This window comes from Phyllobates terribilis, unplaced genomic scaffold, assembly GCF_046119375.1.
Source record: "Phyllobates terribilis strain yellow unplaced genomic scaffold, ASM4611937v1 Scaffold_13__5_contigs__length_258822181, whole genome shotgun sequence".
NCBI lineage: Eukaryota > Metazoa > Chordata > Amphibia > Anura > Dendrobatidae > Phyllobates > Phyllobates terribilis.
In genome coordinates, this window is record NW_027362773.1 from 219,251,098 (window position 1) to 219,272,637 (window position 21,540).

General features: G+C 44.2%; 1 protein-coding gene across 2 annotated transcripts in view; it reads right to left on the minus strand.

The window, feature by feature from the left end:
* SMPD3 (sphingomyelin phosphodiesterase 3) overlaps positions 1-21,540 on the minus strand; it is a 309,603-nt gene that overhangs the window by 153,949 nt on the left and 134,114 nt on the right. For both annotated transcript variants that reach the window (XM_073659311.1, XM_073659312.1), the window contains one exon: positions 21,387-21,454. The gene's annotated coding sequence lies outside the window, so the exon portion shown is untranslated. The remainder of the gene's footprint in view (positions 1-21,386; positions 21,455-21,540) is intronic.

Sequence of the window (21,540 nt, forward strand, 5' to 3'; positions counted from 1 at the left end):
CTGTACCACAAAAAATGGACGCTCACCATTGTGAGGTCCATTAGACGATATTTTTAAACCACATAGCACTTTATAGCACTTAGTCACTTTTTTGTAGTGCTCCCCAAGATACTAGTTACACTCCCCTGATGAATCCTCTTTGAGGAGGAAGAAACGTGTCGGGAGGCATTATTTTGTGGGGCAATAGGTACACTTGGGTACTGCACTTGTTAGGGGGGGAGCAATTACCAATGGCACGACACGGTAGATTTATTCTCAAGGATACGAGACAACTGAATTGGAGAGAGAGAGAAAAACCCTGGAGGATGCCCATGGACAAGAGAATGGGTGAGATCCACACATATTGTTAAAAGTTTTATATCACTATGTTTAAGTTATATATGGACCAGATGGGATTAATATTACTGGTTCTCCCCAACATGCTATATAAGAAGTTTACATAGTGTCCTGCTTTCATGTTTTGTGTCCTTAACAAGGTTTGAAATATATATATGTAATAGGGGTGTATGAGTAGTCTATATTGGACATTGGAGGTACAAAATAATTTTAAGGATTTAATAAAAGTTATATTTTAAGAGTTTTCCTCTTGGCTGATTTATATTGTTAATACTGAGGTTATATGCTGCCGTAAGTTTAAGCAAGTTGTAGCTAAATAACAAATTCAGAGGTGTATTCAAAACGAATATGATTGAGGACAGACATGTAGTTATGCTTCTTGCTAGATTAACTTCTGGATTTATTTAAGTAACTGCATTAAAAATTGTAGTGACTTTTTAAAAAAATGCTGTGCGTGAATCCACCCTTAGTACGGGGTCAGACAGGTGTTGTCATGGCGGACGACACAATATCTCGGTACAACGGGATGATATAGGGGGGAGGATGGGCTCTAACGTTAGGGAGCGAGGGATAGGATACCTCCTGACACCAACCTGTATCTGTCCTTAAGCTCCCTTAACACCCTATGCGCGTCCTTCCCCCCGCCGCCGTCACGTACCTAGTCCCTGACTGTCACCTCAACTTACCCTAGCTAGTGAACTGGCCGACAAGGATGCTAGCCTTATCACTACTGGTAAAGTAACACAGGGTAAGATGACAAGGGACTGGCAGCAAGAAAAAACAACTTAACTTATAAACAGCAGCAAAGCTCCGAATCAGCAGCAAAAGCTCCAATAATGGCACCAGGGTACAGAACACCTACAGCGGCTCCACACCTCCAGCTGGTCTGCATAGAAATGAACTCTATAACCGACAGTCAGCTGATGGGTCATGTGGCTATTAAGAAGGTGGGAGTGGTTACAACCAACATCAGCTGACCGGCCTCAAAAAACTGCCAGCAAGAGACTAACATTAACCCTTGCTGGACCAAAGGAAAAAAAATACAATTTAAATTCCAGCATATTCAGAGCTGCCCCGAATCCCCGAATGATTCGTGACCGGTGTATTTCACAGTCTGTTTATGAAACACAATTCCTCATTTGACCCAAATTGACAGAATCATAGAAAAATATGAAGCTGTAAGATTGGTTGGGAGACCCATGGTCAGTAAGGGCATTATGGTCCATATACGGCCCATGAAATACACCGTCTGAACCTAGCGTTACAGGAATATACCACTAAAAGAGGCTTTTCTCTGTTATCCATATCTTAAATATTCAGAACTGCAGGTTCTATATGGTACATAAGCATGATACATAAGACCCTCTGATCAAAATCGGACATGTATCTGCTATTTTACCCTCACCGCTCATGTGAATGGTCCCATAGACTGTTATATATACACTCATTATAATCTATGGGGCTGCGCACATGTTCATGTGTTCACATGGACCGTGTGTCCATGTGACTTACACGTGGATATGTCCGTATTTTCCTGGCAGCACGGACGTCAATACGTATGTGCACATGGATGACAAAGTGTGTCATCCGTGTGCCGTCCGTGTGAAACATAACAGAATAGAATGCAAAATAGAAATGACAGATGTTTAGGTGTTAAAGGTGTGAAAAGATAGAGGATAGATAGAAAGATGTCGGTGCAGTATATAATTAGTGCCGTGCGTGTATAGTTTACTGAACATGTATTTAGCAAAAAAATAAAAAGCAAAGCAGACAGCTATGGTCTGATATTAAAAGACTGGGAAGGTCCATGGATATTGGCCCCTTCCCATCCTAATAAGACCAGCCCTTAACCACCCCAGAAATGGCACATCCATTAGATGCACCATTCTGGTGCTTAGCCTCAGCTTTTCCCGATTGCTCTTGTGCAGTGACAATCAAGGTAATGGGATTGTGGGGTTGACGTCAGCAGCTGGCGCACACATCAAGCCCTTGGGGTTAGTGATGGAGAAGTGTCTGTCAGACACCCCCATTACTAACCTCCTAGTCAAAAGAAATAAAAACACACCAACAGAAAAGTCCTTTATTTGTAAAAATCACTCCCCGACAATTTCCCTCTTTCACCCATTTATTAAAAAAACAAAAATTCGCGACAGCCCGTCGCAGTGCCCATGGAGTTCCCATGAAAATCTTCTTCGTCCAGTGTATGGAGCCCCATTCAGAGAACAAAGCTCCATAGACTGGAGCAGCAGTCACTGCTAGTTCTCACGCAGCACTCCGTGAGAACCCGGCTACTGTGATGAGCGGTGACGTCAGTAAAGATACCACAGTTCACAGCCGCCGGGTCACACAGAGGGTAGTGCAAGTGCTGGAATGAAAAGCGGTGACATCACTGCTCATTGTGCTACGGAGTGTGAGACCCGGTGGCTGTGAACTGCGGTAACTTTACTGACGTCACTGCCCATCACAGCAGCAGGGTTCTCAGGGTAATGAGAACTGGCAAAGGCAGTCTATGGAGTTTCGTTTTCTGAACGGGTCTCCATACACTAGAAAAAAAAGATGGGGATCATCATGGGACCTCCATGGGGACTAAAACGGACTGGTGTGGATTTTTGTTTTTTTTATAAATGTGGGTGAAAGGGGGAAATTGTCGGGGGGGATTTTTACAAATAAAGGACTTTTCTGTGTGTGTGCTGATTTTTACAAATAAGGGACTTTTCTGTTTATTTGTTTATTTATTTTGACTATGAGATTAGTAATGGGGGTGTCTGACAGACACTTCTCCATTACTAACCCCAGTGCTTGATGTCAGCGCTAGCTGCTGACTTCAACCCCATAATTCCATTACCCTGATTGCCACCACACCAGGGCAATCGGATGAGCCGAGGCTGCCAGAATTGGTGCATCTAAGGAATGTGCCATTTCGGGGGTGGCTGAGGACAGGTCTTATTAGGCTGGGAAGGGGTCAATTTTCATGAACCTTCCCAGCCTATTAATAACAGCCCACAGCAGTCTGCTTTCCCTTATCTGGTTATTAAAAATAAAGGGGACCCCATGACAATGTTTTCATTTATTTATTTATTGGCTAAATACATGTACAGTAAACTATACACACATGGCACTAATTGTATATCTCACAGACATCTATCTATCTATCTATCTATCTACTCTCTATATTTGCACATCTAACACCTAAACATCTGTCATTTCTGTATTCTATACCAGTACGTGTCACACTGATGTTGCACATGGACGGCACACGGGTGCCACACGGATGACACACACATACACATGGACACAGATAACACCGGTACTCGTTTTTCCAGTACCGGAAATGTCAGGAGGTGTGAAAGAGGCCTACGGCAGGATTCACATGGGGCATATTTTGTTGCTGAAACATTTTGTTCCTGGAAATCAGTTGTAATCATCTGAATAGCACTGGGCATTGGGCAGCACGGTGGCAGCGCTGGGGTCCTGAGTTCAAATCCCACCAAGGACAACATCTGCAAGGAGTTTGTATGTTCTCCCTGTGTTTGTGTGGGGTTCCTCCGGGTACTCTGGTTTCCTCCCACACTCCAAAAGACATACTGATAGGGAATTTAGATTGTGAGCCCCAATGGGGACAGTGCCCATAATGTCTTTAAAGCGCTATGGAATTAATGGCACAATATAACTGAGTTAAATAAATAAATAGGGCTGTTTTTGTGGCAAGTAAATTTAAGCAAATTCTGTTCAGGAGAATACGAGAGTTGTAGAAATTTTTGCAAAAAATAAATCTGTTGTATTTGAATCCCCCCTTAGGCTGAATTCAGACATCCATCAAACATGGTCCGAGTGCAGGCTGCGATATATATTAGTTGAAGCTCCTTTGTATCTTTTGCACATACTTTGTGTCAATTTTATTCTCAGAAAAAAGCCCAATGACCTTTCTTATTATTTGTCGGTTGCTTTTTATAGCTTTATAATTTCATAATGCAAAGTAAATTATTTTATGCTAGAAAAAAAGATGGAAAACTCCCACGCGTGGAGAGATCCAGCTGTAACAGAATGCTACGTCGAGTTGCTACCCTTGTTTCTGTTGTATCCTGCCAGCAATGCTTTCGACAACATAAGAGACATTGCCATTCTGTTCTTTTTAAACTTCAATTCTCCTTGTAATTAGTCTTCTTCTTGTGTACATTTTAAATAAGGCAAAGATTACCCCACATAACAGGCACAGAATGAGTAGCACTTGTAAGACTCAGACACATGCTGTAAGCTGTTATTAATGGCTATTTACACCTAGAGTAAGGCCAGGTTCAGACAAAAGTATGAAAAATCATCCAGTTTTCCTCCAGAAAAAAAAAGATTTTTATTTGTATTGCCTTCCGTATGCCATTTGTGTGTCCGATTTTTACAACTGCATCGGATCCATTTTTATACATCAGCAGTTAAAAGAAATGTACAAGGCCAAATACAGTTTCCTATGTCAATAATGCCATTGTATCCGTAAAAAAAACAAATGCAATAAAGATCATTCATAGGGAATCTGTTTATGTTGCACACCCATAAATAGGTAAGTCTCATCCGAAATATGGAAGAGAATAGTGCATGCTGCGACTGAGTGTCCGTGTGAACAGGCCTATTCAATAACATTGGTCGGTGTGTGATCCGACTTTAACATGGACAGTACATGTACATATAATATGCTCAATTGATGATGTCAGGAAAGCGAAGGATCAGGCATGCTTTTTTAAAACAGTCAATCCTATTGTTTGCCCACCCAAGAGAGTCTATGTCACTAAGCTTTGTCTTCTAGCTAGCACTGGGCTCTTTCTGGGCTTAGCCAGACCTCACAACTTAGGGGTGGACATACCGCTGATGCATCCGGTGCAACTGGGGCCGGGGCCCGGAGGTGGAAGGGGGCCCTTCCGGGGCAGCTAATACTCAGGGAATTCTGGCCTGTTTCTTGGAGCCTGAGGTTCCGGGGGGCTCATGGCCAGATTGCCCGCATCATACACGGTGGGCAGGGAGCGATCCCTCAGCTCCACTGCTGACAGGAGGAAAATGGCAGCGAAGCTGAGGGAATCTGTCCTCTGCTTCCTGTCCAGCGCTTTCTGCCTGACATAGGCTCGCACGGCTTGATGTCATCAGCATACAGCGCGGGTCTGTGTCAGGGAGAAAGTTGCCAGCAACGACGATGCTTATGGGGAATGGGCAGAGAGGTAACTTAAGTGTTGTTTGTTTTGTTTACTACTACACTGGGGAGAGGTACAGGACAATGAGGGGTGGTGGGGGAGACAATGATGGAGGAGGGGGAGACAATTATGGAGGTGGGGGAGATGACAATGATGGAGATGGCGAGAGCAATGATGGAGGTGGGAGAGATGACAATGATGGAGATGCGGGAGAGCAATGATGGAGGTGGGGGAGATGACAATGATGGAAATGGGGAGAGCAATGATGGAGGTGGGGGAGATGACAATGATGGAGGTGGGAGAGATGACAATGATGGATGTGGGAGAAAGGACAATGATGGAGGTGGGGGAGATGACAATTATGGAGGTGGGGAGATGGCAATGATGGAGGTGGGGGAGATGACAATGATAGAGGTGAGGGAGATGACAACGATAGAGATGAGGGAGATGACAATGATAGAAGTGGGAGAGAACAATGATTGGGATGGGGAGATGATAATGAGGGAGGTGAGGGAGATGACAATGAAGGAGGTGAGGGAGATGACAATGATGGAGGTGAGGGAGATGACAATGATGGAGGCGGGGAGATGACAACGATGGAGGTGGGGGAGAGCAATGATGGAGCTGGGACAGATGACGGAGGTGGGGAGAGCAATGATGAAGGTGGGGGAGATGACAGTGATGGGGATGAGGAGAGCAATGATGGAGGTGGGGGAGATGACAATAATGGAGGATGGAGTTGGGTGAGATGACAATGATGGAAGTGGGGGAGAACAATGATGGGGATGGGGGAGAGGACAATGATGGAGGTGGGGGAGAGGACAATGATGGAGGTGGGGGAGATGACAATGATGGGGATGTGGAGATGACAATGATAGGGATAGGGAGAGCAATGATGGAGGTGGGGAAATGACAATGATAGAGCTGGGGGTGAGCAATGATGGAGGTGGGGGAGATGACAATGATGGGAATGGGGGCGAGTAATGATGGAGGTGGGGGCGAGTAATGATGGAGGTGGGGGAGAGCAATGATGGAGGTGGGGGAGATGGCAATGATGGAGGTGGGGGAGATGACAATGATGGATGTGGGAAAAATGACAATGATGGATGTGGGGGAGATGACAATGATGGATGTGGAAGAAATGACAATGATGAAGGTGGGGGAGAATACAATGATGGATGTGGGAGAAATGACAGTGATGGAGGTGGGAGAGATGAGAATGATGGGGGAGGGGGAGAACATTGATGGGGATGGGGGAGAGGACAATGATGGAGGTGGGGTAGATGACATTGATGGAGCTGGGGGAGAGGACAATAATGGAGGTGGGGAGAGGACAATAATGGAGGTGGGGAAGAATACATTGATGGAGGTGGGGGAGAGGACAATGATGAAGGTGGGGGAGAGAATAATGATGGGGATGACGGTGAGGACAATGATGGAGGTGGAGAAGATGATATTGATGGAGGTGGGGTAGAGGACAGTGATGGAAGTGAGGGAGAGAACAATGATGGAGGTGAGGGAGAGGACAATGATGGATATATTTTGATTGGTGGATGGCTAATAGTATATTAATGGTGGGGGCAGGATCGCAGTGCGGGGGAGACACATGTATGTATACAATATATGTGACCTTGTCATTTTCAGGGCTGCGGTGATCATTGTGACAAGACGAGTTGTGGCTGGGAGATGTCGACATGAAGGTCTGACCAGATGGAGAACAAGCAGCAGAAACCGATTCTAATCAGATGAGACGTCAGCGGTAAGTGCCAGGATGTAAATATCCCTCTGTATCTGTACTTGGAGTGATAATGTTATGTGTAAAATTCCTTAGGCCACATTCTTACATTTGTGTGCAATTTCCGTGTGCTGACAGATTTTTTTATTGGCCGGCACACGGACTCGTAGAGTTTTCTAGGTCCATTCACACATCCGTGAAAATCACAGATCTGAGAATGAGATCCGTGATGTCAGAGAATATCCTGTTCTAATCTGATTTTGAGGATCAGAATAGGACATGCTCAATGCGTCTGCAAAAGCGGGCAGCACACCGACACTGCACATGGATACAGGAATGTAGCCTTATTATGTATATTATGTATAGCACAATCCCGATATCATCTCCTTACTAACCCCCGCTATTCCCCGGCATCTCCTCTCTGTCAATCTCTTCACTGGCTCCCCATTGCTCAGAGACTCCAGTTCAAAACCCTAACCATGACATACAAAGCTATTCACAACCTATCTCCTCCATATATCTCTGACCTAGTCTCTCGTTACATACCCGCACGCAACCTCCGATCCTCACAAGATCTCCTTCTCTACTCCCCTCTTATCTCCTCCTCCCACAATCGCAAACAAGATTTCTCCCGTGCTTCCCCCCTACTCTGGAACTCTCTACCCCAACACGTCAGACTCTCGCCTACCGTGGAAACCTTCAAAAGGAGCCTGAAGACCCACCTCTTCCGACAAGCCTACAACCTGCAGTACCACTGATCCACCACACCGCTGCACGACCAGCTCTACCCTCACCTACTGTATCCTCACCCATCCCTTGTCGATTGTGAGCCCTCGCGGGCAGGGACCTTGCTCCTCTTGTACCAGTCGCTGTCACATTGTGTTCAAGATTATTGTAATTGTTCTTGTATGTATACCCCTTTTTCACATGTAAAGTACAATAGAATAAATGGCGCTATAATAATAAATAGTAATAATAATAATAATAGTGTACTCACTTATTAAATATAGAGCTGTCCTTAGTTACAGTTTCCTCTTTTATAATGTATAACACACTCCCTTATTACGTACCATCCTCTCTACTTATATATGGTGCCGTCTCCTATTATATAGCTTCCTCTGTTGTTGTACAGTGATGTCCCTTACATAGTGTATTCTTGTTATTTTTGTCAGTCACAGCGCCCTCTTTTATTACATAGTCGTCTCTTGTTAGATATAAAATGACTGCTGATGGAGCAGCCGGTGACCAGAAGACCAGTCCATCAGTACAGATCAAAAGTTTGGACACACCTTCTCATTTAAAGATTTTTCTGCATTTTCATGACTTTGAAAATTGTACATTCACACTGAAGGCATCAAAACTATGAATTAACACATGTGGAATTATATACTTAACAAAAAAGTGTGAAACAACTGAAAATATGTCTTATATTCTAGGTTCTTCAAAGTAGCGACCTTTTGCTTTGATGACTGCTTTGCACACTCTTGGCATTCTCTTGATGAGCTTCAAGAGGTAGTCACCGGAAATGGTCTTCCAACAATCTTGAAGGAGTTCCCAGAGATGCTTAGCACTTGTTGGCCCTTTTGCCTACACTCTGCTGTCCAGCTCACCCCAAACCATCTCGATTGGGTTCAGGTCTGGTGACTGTGGAGGCCAGGTCATCTGGCGTAGCACCCCATCACTCTCGTTTTTGGTCAAATAGACCTTACACAGCCTGGAGGTGTGTTTGGGGTCATTGTCCTGTTGAAAAATAAATTATGGTCCAACTAAACGCTAACCGGATGGAATAGCATGCCGCTGCAAGATGCTGTGGTAGCCATGCTGGTTCAGTAAGGCTTCAATTTTGAATAATTCCCCAACAGGGTCACCAGCAAAGCACCCCCACACCATCACACCTCCTCCTCCATGCTTCACGGTGGGAACCAGGCATGTAGACTCCTTCCGTTCACCTTTTCTGCGTCGCACAAAGACACAGTGGATGGAACAAAAGATCTCAAATTTGGACTCATCAGACCAAAGCACAGATTTCCACAGGTCTAATGTCCATTCCTTGTGTTCTTTAGCCCAAACAAGTCTCTTCTGCTTGTTGCCTGTCCTTAGCAGTGGTTTCCTAGCAGCTATTTTACCATGAAGGCCTGCTGCACAAAGTCTCCTCTTAACAGTTGTTGAAGAGATGTGTCTGCTGCTAGAACTCTGTGTGGCATTGACCTGGTCTCTAATCTGAGCTGCTGTTAACCTGCGATTTCTGAGGCTGGTGACTCGGATAAACTTATCCTCAGAAGCAGAGGTAACTCTTGGTCTTCCTTTCCTGGGGCGGTCCACATGTGAGCCAGTTTCTTTGTAGCGCTTGATGGTTTTTGCAACTGCACTTGGGGACACATTCAAAGTTTGCCCAATTTTTTGGACTGACTGACCTTCATTTCTTAAAGTAATGATGGCCACTCGTTTTTCTTTACTTAGCTGCTTTTTTCTTGCCATAATACAAATTCTAACAGTCTATTCAGTAGGACTATCAGCTGTGTATCCACCAGACTTCTGCACAATATAACTGATGGTCCCGACCCCATTTATAAGGCAAGAAATCCCACTTATTAAACTTGACAGGGCACACCTGTGAAGTGAAAACCATTTCCGGTGACTACCTCTTGAAGCTCATCAAGAGAATGCCAAGAGTGTGCAAAGCAGTCATCAAAGCAAAGAACCTAGAATATAAAACATATTTTCAGTTGTTTCACACTTTTTTGTTAAGTATATAATTCCACATGTGTTAATTCATAGTTTTGATGCCTCAGTGTGAATGTACAATTTTTAAAATCATGAAAATACAGAAAAATCTTTAAATGAGAAGGTGTGTCCAAACTTATGGTCTGTGCTGTATATACAATGCTCAAAAAAATAAAGGGAACACTTAAACAACAGAATATAACTCCAAGTAAATCAAACTTCTGCAAAATCAAACTGTCCACTTAGGAAGCAACACTGATTGACAATCAATTTCACATGCTGTTATGCAAATGGAATAGACAATAGATGGAAATTAATGGCAATTATCAAGACACCGTCAATAAAGGAGTGGTTCTGCAGGTGTGGACCACAGACTACATCTCAGTACCAATGCTTTCTGGCTGATGTTTTGGTCACTTTTGAATTTTGGTTGTGCTTTCACACTCGTGGTAGCATGAGACGGAATCTACAACCCACAGAAGTTGCTCAGGTAGTGCAGCTCATCCAGATGGCACATCAATGCGAGATGTGGCAAAAAGGTTTGCTGTGTCTGTCAGCATAGTGTCCAAAGGCTGGAGGCGCTACCAGGAGTCAGGCCAGTACACCAGGAGACGTGGAGGGGGCCGTAGGAGGGCAACAACCCAGCAGCAGGACCGCTACCTCTGCCTTTGTGCAAGGAGGAACAAGAGGAGCACTGCCAGAGCCCTGCAAAATGACCTCCAGCAGGCGACAAATGTTCGTGTGTCTGCGCAAATGGTTAGAAGCCGACTCCATGAGGGTGGTATGAGGGACCGATGTCCACAGATGGGGGTTTTGCTCACAGCCCAACACCGTGCAGGACGCTTGGCATTTGCCGCAGAACACCACGATTGGCAAAGTCGCCACTGGCGCCCTGTGCTCTTCACAGATGAAAGCAGGTTCACACTGACCACATGTGACAGACATGACAGAGACTGGAGATGCCGTGGAGAGCGATCTGCTGCCTGCAACATCCTTCAGCATGACCGGTTTGGCAGTGGGTCAGTAATGGTGTTGGGTGGCATTTCTTTGGCGGGCCGCACAGCCCTCCATGTGCTCGCCAGAAGTAGCCTGACTGCCATTAGGTACCGAGATGAGATCCTCAGACCCCTTGTGAGACCATATGCTGGTGCGGTTGGCCCTTGGTTCCTCCTAATGCTGGACAATGCCAGACTCATGTGGTTGGAGTGTGTCAACAGTTCATGCAAGATGAAGGCATTGAAGCTATGGACTGGCACGCCCGTTCCCCAGACCTGAATCTGATTGAGCACATCTGAGACATCATATCTCGCTCCATCCACGTCACGTTGCACCACAGACTGTCCAGGAGTTGGCGGATGCTTTAGTCCAGGTCTGGGAGGAGATCCCACAGGAGACCATCCGCAACCTCATCAGGAGCATGCCCAGGCGTTGTAGGGAGGTCATACAGGCACGTGGAGGCCACACACAATACTGAGCCTCATTTTGACTTGTTTTAAGGACATTACATCAAAGTTGGATCAGCCTGTAGTGTGTTTTCCACTTTAATTTTGGGGGTGACTACAAATCCAGGCCTCCATTGGTTAATAAATTTGATTTCCATTGATGATTTTTGTGTAATTTTGTTGTCAGCACATTCAACTTTGTACAGAACAAAGTATTCAATGAGAATATTTCATTCATTCAGATCTAGGATGTATTATTTGAATGTTCCCTTTATTTTTTTGAGCAGTGTATAATATATATATATATATATATATATATATATATATATATATGTGGCTATATATATATATATACCTGTAGCTTTGTCGGCAAAAAAGGTTGGGGGCCCAGACACATTTCTTGCACAGGGGCCCCAAGCTGTCAGTGTCTGCCCCTGTCACAACTATGTGTGACTGCCCTCCTGGAGCCCCTCATACCATGAGTATATGGTCATGTACACATGTTGAATATTTAGAGAGTTTTTTACCTCAGTATTTGTAAGCCAAAGCCAGCAGTGGGTGATAAATGTAGAAGTGGTGACGTTTTTTTATTATACTGTTCCTTTGGTTGTTCCACTCCTGGTTTTGACTTACAAATACTGAGATAAAAAACTCACCAAATTCTCAATGTGTGCACGTGGCCTTCGAGTAACACACACATACAGTCCGAGCTACACACCAGTCCTCCTTCATGTCCTTGCATCTTCTTCAGATTCCTGCTACAACATGGGCATCTCGTAAGAACATTGGAAGATAAATAGGGTCAGTTTTGGACATACTGTCATGCCAGGTGTGAGTGCAACACAGAGAGTCATGCCAGGTGTGAGTGCAACACAGAGGGGAAAGGGAGCCCAGACGCTAGGGAAAGGGGGAAGAGGTGACCTCCTAATCTTGACTAGCGTCACCCTTTCTCCCCCTAACGTCCCTTGACAGCCTCCGCAGCTGTTGTCGATCACGTGACTCGCCCTACTATCCCTGATGTAAGGTTAAAGCTGGGGGTGGAAGGAGATGAGCAATAGTCAACCTCTGCTAGCACGCTAAAGACAAAAGGGGAAGACAACACAGGGAATTAATAACTTAGCTTTAGAAGAACTCCAACAGGGCACACAGCCTCAAGACTCCAAAGAGGACGTGATGCTGCTTCAGCCAAGTTCCAAGTAGAAATGAGTATAACCGGCGACACCCACCTAGACACACCAGGTATATATACACCCAGACTAAAGGGAGGTAGTCGGTGGGTCCTAAACACAGCCTCCTATCTAGGCAGCTGTCTGCATTGCCAAATGTGGAGACCTCCTGCAAACCACTGCAGGGTGACTGTCTGTCACCTCTGACACACTCGTGACACATACTTGCTCAGCTACAAAAATAGAGGTTCTTCTTTAGCTTCATCGGTGCTAATGTTAGCTATGAGATACCATGACACTGGCACAGGGTCGACATTGGGTTTGTGTACAGGTGGCCATTATGTTAAATCTGTTTCTTAGGAAATATCGGCTTATTCTCACAACATCCCTGTCTTCTGGCTGACAGCCCAGAAATGGGGCAATGACCGGACAGAGTGTACAACTATTATTGCTAGCTCTCAATTATATGACCCCTTATCCAGCTCACCATTATATTAACTCCTTATCTTCCAGGAACATGGCAGGTGGTAGGAGATAAGGACCATGGTTCCTCAGCCTATTGATGTTTACGATGCATTTATTATTTTTTATATTCAGTAGTCAGCATCACTCAGTTCCCCCAGGTTTTTCTTACTCTTTATTAGGTGTAAAAACCTCCATGTTTTGAAGTTTTTTTTTGATGATTTAGCAAAATGGAGATTAAGGCTATGTCCACATGGAAACTTCTCAGATGGAATGCACCTTCTGCTTTTTTCAGATGAGTATTTTAAAAAGAAAAAAACAAGGACATTATACCACATCCTGGGAAGTACAGTGCAATAAGCAAGAACATAAAATATGAATAACATGAAGCAGCTGGAGTGCACGGTTTATTATACATTATTGCAGATTGCATCCATGCATAATGTCATTTGGGTGGAAATTCTCCGTAATATAAATGGTAGGATACAGAAGAAGCTGCAGCCAGGATGGTGTGACACAAGCACTGTGTGTGATCTGTTGCTGGCTCGGTTTGCAGCCTTCACCGTGTGTTGTTGGCTCTGGACGTTGCTCTCCAGCTCTAATCATGTAGATTAAGATTCAGCTTTGTGATCAGGCGGCCGTGTGTGCAACAGGTGGCTGCACTGTTCACCCCAGCACACAGGACGTCGTATCACCTGCCTGTTACGTAGGACACAAAAACGGCTTTAATCCCACAGGCCAGCAGTTTTAGCCCTTCTATTCATAGCTCAGAAAGCCTGTGCTGCACACAGTTTTCATACTCCGCATATTCTCCAACTCTAACCACTAAATTGAGCACTTTATCGCATCTATCAGTAGAGGACTTCTAGCTTGAAGGCTGACTAAACACAAGTCAGGCATGACTGCAGCATTGTAGAGGCTTCCCTCCGACTGTCCTCTTATTACCACCCAATCTTTTCACATCACGACCCCACTTCCACAGATCCCAACCAAATAAATACTCATACCACCTATTCTTTGGATTAATTGGCCAAATTGGCCTTTTATTATGCAAACATTACAATAAATAACTTGTCAGTAAGGAGGTTCTTGGAGCTCAAAAACCTGGCAGAAACCAAGTAATAATAATGAACCATCCAGCATTACCCCCAGCCGCAACCACAGGGTCGGGGGCACCTTTGTTGCCAGAAAACTGTTTCTATAACACCGACTCCCAGGGACCCCCTCCTGAAGAGTCCCAAAATCCGCCAGGCAATTAACCAAAATCCAAATATAAAGGGGAGGTTACCATACACCCAATGTACAACCCTCCACCACTATTTTGCCACCAACTCAAAGAACCACCTCACCACTGCTTGCTGAAATGACCCAACGACACCCCCGTCCACCATTTTCGATAATTCAACCTCACTTGCACCCCCAAATTAACGAGCGGAAGGGTGGGACCTTTGCTCTTGGTGTTTTATGCCAATTGAAAGCCCCCACCCCTCTACATAAGATATAGGCCTACTTTATTGTCAACAATCCCCCTTTTTACCAACCCCATTAAACTTCTACCTCAATTAATTTAACACCTGCTTTCCCTACAAAGCTGAGTCATGGGTCACTGCAGTCATGGCTCTACTGTGGGCTTCATCTATCATAAACTGGCAGATTTCAGCATGGTCTATTGACAATTTAATATGTATGGGGGCTTTCTGACTGTCACCAGAGAGCAGATGTGTCAAAGAAGAAGGGGGCAGATGAATTTCAACATCTAACTCTGAAGCCACAAAAGATAAGCTGTCTCTCTGCCTCTTTGGCTGCATTCACACATCTGTGTCTATTTTAACTCTATGAGTCCAGGTGCTGTCAAATGGACAAGTACAACAGACGTGTGAATGAGGCTGTTATGACTGCTAAAGCACATTCACACTTGTTCTGTATAAATCAGGGGGACAAATATCTGAACTTGACAGTTCCCTGTTCAGACTAGGAAAAAGTCCTCCTCTGGTCCTGGTCTTTCCCTGCCTGACCACGGAGGTTGGCACCCTAAAATAACACAATGGTGCCCCCAGTTGACGGTGGTTTACCCTGAATGTCCTTAGCAGCTCCTAGTATCGCTAGAATACCAATTAAGGGATAAAGGAATCACACACAAAACTACGGCAACCAACAAACTATAGCAAAGTGAATTAATCCAACAAAGACTATCACGAGCAGGAAACACCAGCAGGGTAAGGTATATAAAGCTGCACCCGAAAGGTGATAGGGCAGACAAACAGAGTAAATGAAAAACAAATGTTATCCAAAACTGACAGAAACAAAGATAACAGAACTAAAACATCCAAAGAAAAGGTGTATCTACTGTGGCTTAGCAGAAAGAGATGCCGAACACAGGATCAAGGGTTCGAATCCAGACGCATGGTAGAGGCCTTACTGAATGAAGCATGGTATCTGATCGACAGCTTTCTCATTTGGACTTCCCTGGAAACCAGGCTGTTTCAGCCTCCCTCAATACACTTGCACTGAGCCAGGCAGCACCCATCTCGTCAGAATATGCTCACAGAGTCACTGCAGACTTGTAGTTTAAAACCAGACAACCCCTTTCATGCAATCATCTGTGTATAGAGTATCATGTTTCGCTTGCATACACAGCTGATAGCTGCAGAGAACAATTATTTTAAAGCAAGCTTACAGTCATCACACTCAAAGAATGAGCATTTTGCTTGTTGTATGGGTGGTTGCCGGCCTTTTTAGGAAGACATATAATTAGGGAACAAGCATACATAAAAAGAAGGTATGCCAGCTCACCAATGATTGTGATCCAGTATGCACATAACCACGATTCGACCTAGAAACAAAGAACATTGGAGCATGTTTGAAACACGTCGCTTTCTATTCATTTGCCTTGGATGTAATTTTTTAATATTTACATGGAATAAAGAAAACATTTTTTACCAGGAGATGGAATAAATCCCCTATGATTTTCCAACAAGCATACATATCCTGATTATCAGCTCATCTAAATGGGCCTACAGACTAAGGTGCATTTACACTACAATATTAGGAATGCTCTCTTCATGATAATTTTGCAGTCTAAACAGGACTCTACAATAGAAGCCTATGCACAGTGATTGATCTATTACTGATAATGCAGTGTGCACCCTTTAGTGCGGTCTGTCTGTGTAAACAGGTTATTAAATGGTCAGAAAATTTTTATCAATCGGCAATTGTTTAGTACCACCAGATGGCTTCTATATACGGACCCTAAGCTTCTTGGATTGCAGGGACAGTGAGGGAGGAATGCACAGTGAGGTGTGACAGGAGTGAGGTGACACTGTGGGCACAGTGAGGTGTGACAGGAGTGAGGTGACACTGTGGGCACAGTGAGGTGTGACAGGAGTGAGGTGACACTGTGGGCACAGTGAGGTGTGACAGGAGTGAGGTGACACTGTGGGCACAGTGAGGTGTGACAGGAGTGAGGTGACACTGTGGGCACAGTGAGGTGTGACAGGAGTGAGGTGACACTGTGGGCACAGTGAGGTGTGACAGGAGTGAGGTGACACTGTGGGCACAGTGAGGTGTGAGAGGAGTGAGGTGACACTGTGGGCACAGTGAGGTGTGAGAGGAGTGAGGTGACACTGTGGGCACAGTGAGGTGTGACAGGAGTGAGGTGACACTGTGGGCACAGTGAGGTGTGACAGGAGTGAGGTGACACTGTGGGCACAGTGAGGTGTGAGAGGAGTGAGGTGACACTGTGGGCACAGTGAGGTGTGAGAGGAGTGAGGTGACACTGTGGGCACAGTGAGGTGTGACAGGAGTGAGGTGACACTGTGGGCACAGTGAGGTGTGACAGGAGTGAGGTGACACTGTGGGCACAGTGAGGTGTGACAGGAGTGAGGTGACACTGTGGGCACAGTGAGGTGTGACAGGAGTGAGGTGACACTGTGGGCACAGTGAGGTGTGACAGGAGTGAGGTGACACTGTGGGCACAGTGAGGTATGACAGGAGTGAGGTGACACTGTGGGCACAGTGAGGTGTGACAGGAGTGAGGTGACACTGTGGGCACAGTGAGGTGTGACAGGAGTGAGGTGACACTTTGGGCACAGTGAGGTGTGACAGGAGTGAGGTGACACTGTGGGCACAGTGAGGTGTGACAGGAGTGAGGTGACACTGTGGGCACAGTGAGGTGTGACAGGAGTGAGGTGACACTGTGAGCACAGTGAGGTGTGACAGGAGTGAGGTGACACTGTGGGCACAGTGAGGTGTGACAGGAGTGAGGTGACACTGTGGGCACAGTGAGGTGTGACAGGAGTGAGGTGACACTGTGGGCACAGTGAGGTGTGACAGGAGTGAGGTGACACTGTGGGCACAGTGAGGTGTGACAGGAGTGAGGTGACACTGTGGGCACAGTGAGGTGTGACAGGAGTGAGGTGACACTGTGGCCTCCTTGGAAGCCTTTGTTTTTACAAGATTCAAGAGAGTTCCTCATTATTCTGCTGGAACAGTTCACGCATTTTGGGACAGTATAATGTATCATGTGCCGCTGTATGTACAGTCACATAAATCTAAACTGTTGAATCTGTTTGGCTTCTGCAGCAATTCTGTGACAGTTCTGTCAAGTGTGAATATGGCCATGTCATTGCATAAGTGATTTTCCGTTAAGTGTATTAACTGACTTTTACACATAAAGATGGTGCATTATTGCACAATATATAAAGGAAACAAGATCAAAACTGCTAATTGCTGGTATTTTTTATTACTGGAGCTGATTATTTTTAGGCACGCTGGTGCTGTTTAGGACACCGTGCGTGACATCATAGCACACGCTGGCTTTAACCCCTGCCGTTTCCTCTGTGGTTAAAGCATTAGAGGTGACGAGAGCTAAGTAGGTGGAATGAGCTCTGATCTGAATGCGTCTCCATCCCACACAGCTTCCCTGTGCACACTTACATATTCAAGGAAAGCTAATTGTCTTTATTTAATACAGCAATGTTTTATACAATTCAGTAAGCTAATCCGCACACACTGCATTACTGGGCTTCTCATAAACAATCACTCAGAATCCCAGCGGAACATATTCTGTGGGAAATGGATGGAAAAGCATTTAGTACCATTTAAATAGTTTAAAATGACAGATCGGTACATCTCATCAATCTCCAGTAATAGGAACCTATACTGACACACAGTGCTACCTCTTTGGAAAATGTACTCAGAGCAAGACCGACCGGTATTTAGATGCTGGAAGTGGGGACACAGGTGGTCAGCTTTATACCGTAAATGGTCCATGCTGGAAATGCGTTTTTGGGCATCAACAAAAATTTTACTAAAACTATAAAATAACAAGACAACCATTACTTACCTGATGAATTGCCTGTCAATCTAGCCCTGCCACCTGGTGCTCCCTACCGGTCTCTGTTTACGTCACATGCTGTCCACCCAAGTTACCACTGCAGCCAATCAGTGGCCTCATTGTTCATGTGGTGTCACTGGAGCAACAGAGGAGTTATCAGGTAATTAAAGGAACCTTGACAGCTGAAGCATACTGTCAGAATTACAGGTAGCATGAATCAGAGGACAACTTTATTACTGCACCAGTGTATGTTAGACTGACAGGCCTCTCCCTATGTAAGTGTTGGGAGAGCTCTGTCAGTCAGCCTTAGTGGACTGGCCTATTGGACTAGTCATCTCAGTCACATCAATCGCGTCCGAGTTTTAAAAGTATGTTTTACTGAAATGCAGCAGTTTCCGAGTAAAACATACATGGCTACAATAACTGAGTCAGCCTCTGATTTTTGCTGTCTTGCTGTCAGGTCTCTTTAATGTTTTGTTACCTTATGGCACCTTTAGACAAATGTATGGTAATTCCATAAAACTCCTTCAAGGGCCTAAAGTGCCTTATTAAAAAAAAAAATAGAATAATGAAATCTAAATAGGCAATTCCCTAACTTAGACTTATGTGAATCAAGGTGCTGGAGAACATGCTGCAGTCCCCAGTCCATCTATCAACTACCCTGCTGGCTTACATTATTATTAGGAATTCTGCAAATAATAGAAATGCTCTCGGTTTAATATTTGATCATTTCATGTTGTCTATAATAGCCCTTCAACACAATCTGAAGAAACATTGCAGTCAGATCTACCATTACATGATATGGGAATGGCTCATATTTCCTGTCCCTCTGATTGATATTTTAAGGGTCCATTTAATTCTACCTTTTTGTACCATTTTGCTAGAACATTGTAAATCTGATGTATTCTCAGGGGCCTTATCTTGGTCAGAGATTCTCTTTGAGATGACAAGAACCGAACTAATATAGGAATAGCTACTCATTAGACAGCACTTACATGAATGTGTCACATTTCACCAATTATAAAAGGGTTCAGCTTCATCAAGCGATTAAAAATATTCACATTTTTCTTACATTCACGATAAAAAGCAAAGCAAGAGGCTCATAAAAAAAAGAAAATACCAACGAGTTTCAGACCCAACCTGCATTCTTACACCTGTGTTACACCAGAAGTTTGGCAACACTTTTCTATCTTGTGATATCACACAACTCCTTGCATGGGTGAATGTCCGGGCTCTATAAGGCAGTGAATGAGCCGGCTTGTGTTCTACTTATTACTATATTATGTCACGTTTTACCACATTATTTATGATGACACAGGTTTAATGCTCCTTAAAATCTGATCAGCTTTTATGAAAGGTAAGTTCCGGACTGGACCAAGGAAATGCAGTGGATGTTGTGTATATGGACTTCTAAAAAGCTTTTGATACGGTTCCACACAAAAGGTGAATACATAAAATGAGAACAATGGTGATAGGGGAAAATATATGTATGTGGGTTAAGAACTGGCTCAGTGATAGGAAACAAAGGGTGGTTATTAATGGAAAACACTCAGACTGGGTCACAGTTAACAGTGGGTACCACAGGGGTCAGTATTGGGCCCCCTTCTTTTTAACATATTTATTAATGACCTTGTAGGGGGCATACAGAGTAGTATTTCAATATTTGCAGATGACACTAAACTCTGCAGGGTAATCAATACAGAGGAGGACAATTTTATATTACAGGAGGATCTATGTAAACTAGAAGCTTGGGCTGATAAATAGCAAATGAGCTTTAATGGGGATAAATGTAAGGTAATGCACTTGGGCAGAGGAAATAAAACGTATAATTATATGCTTAATTGTAAAACACTGGGCAAAACTGTCACTGAAAAAGACCTGGGTGTATTGGTGGACGACAAGCTCATGTTTAGAGGCCAGTGTCAGGCAGCTGCTGCAAAGGCCAATAGAATAATGGGATGCATTAAAAGAGGCATAGATGCTCATGAGGAGAACATAATTTTACCTCTATACAAGTCATTAGTGCGGCCACACTTAGAATACTGTGTACAGTTTTGGTCTCCGGTGTATAAGAAAGACATAGTTGAACTAGAGCGAGTGCAGAGAAGAGCAACCAAGGTTATTAGAGGACTGGGGGGTCTGCAATACCAAGACAGGTTATTACACTTGGGGTTATTTACTGTGGAAAAAAGAAGGCTTAGGGGTGATCTTATTACTATGTACAAGTATATGAGGGGACAGTACAAAGACCTTTCTACTGATCTTTTTACTCTGAGGCCTGAGACGGGGACAAGGGGGCATCTTCTACGTCTGGAGGAAAGAAGGTTTAATCATAATCACATACGCGGATTCTTTACTCTAAGAGCAGTGAAACTATGGAATTCTCTGCCGCATGATGAAGGGCATGGAAGCCTTTCTTGAAAAGTATAATATTACAGGTTATATATACTAGGTTCCTTGATCCAGGGAACTAGTCTGATTGTCGTATGTGGAGTCAGGGAGGAATTTTTTCCCCAATGTGGAGCTTAGTGTTTGCCACATGTTTTTTTTTTGCCTTCCTCTGGATTAACATGTTAGGCTATGGGTTGAACTAAATGGACTTAGTCTTCCTTCAATCTTAAAAACTATGTTACTATGTTAAAAGGTATAATCTTTCTGTAAGCAGCAACCATTATAATATTGTTCTTGACTAAAATGCTCCTATCCATGGCAATATTGAATATTTAGCATCATCTTTCTATAAAGCGCTTTCTGTCAATGATGACATTTTCATGATACATGACAGGTCATAAAGTAGCAGAAGAGAACTGTTCATTACGCTCTTCACTGCCAATACATTGTCTACAAGGCATGTTCTTCATTCTCCAGACCAACGTGTTCCATGATGCGAGGAAAGATGGATCAATATCTTACTAATTAAACCACCAGATCAGTTCTCCCAAGTGTCACAATTTATCTGTGATTAGCAATAACCCTGACCCAGGATAACTAGCAGGTACTAAAAGAACGTACCAGACAATAAGGATCCACCGTCCTCCTCCCTGATGTTCTTAGGTCATCAGCTGAGTTTCTCTTCCACTCTGGAAATACAGAAAAAAGTTCCTGATTATTTCATATTTAAAATACTTCAAAACCAATATGAGATCTTTACAATGGTCCTCACATA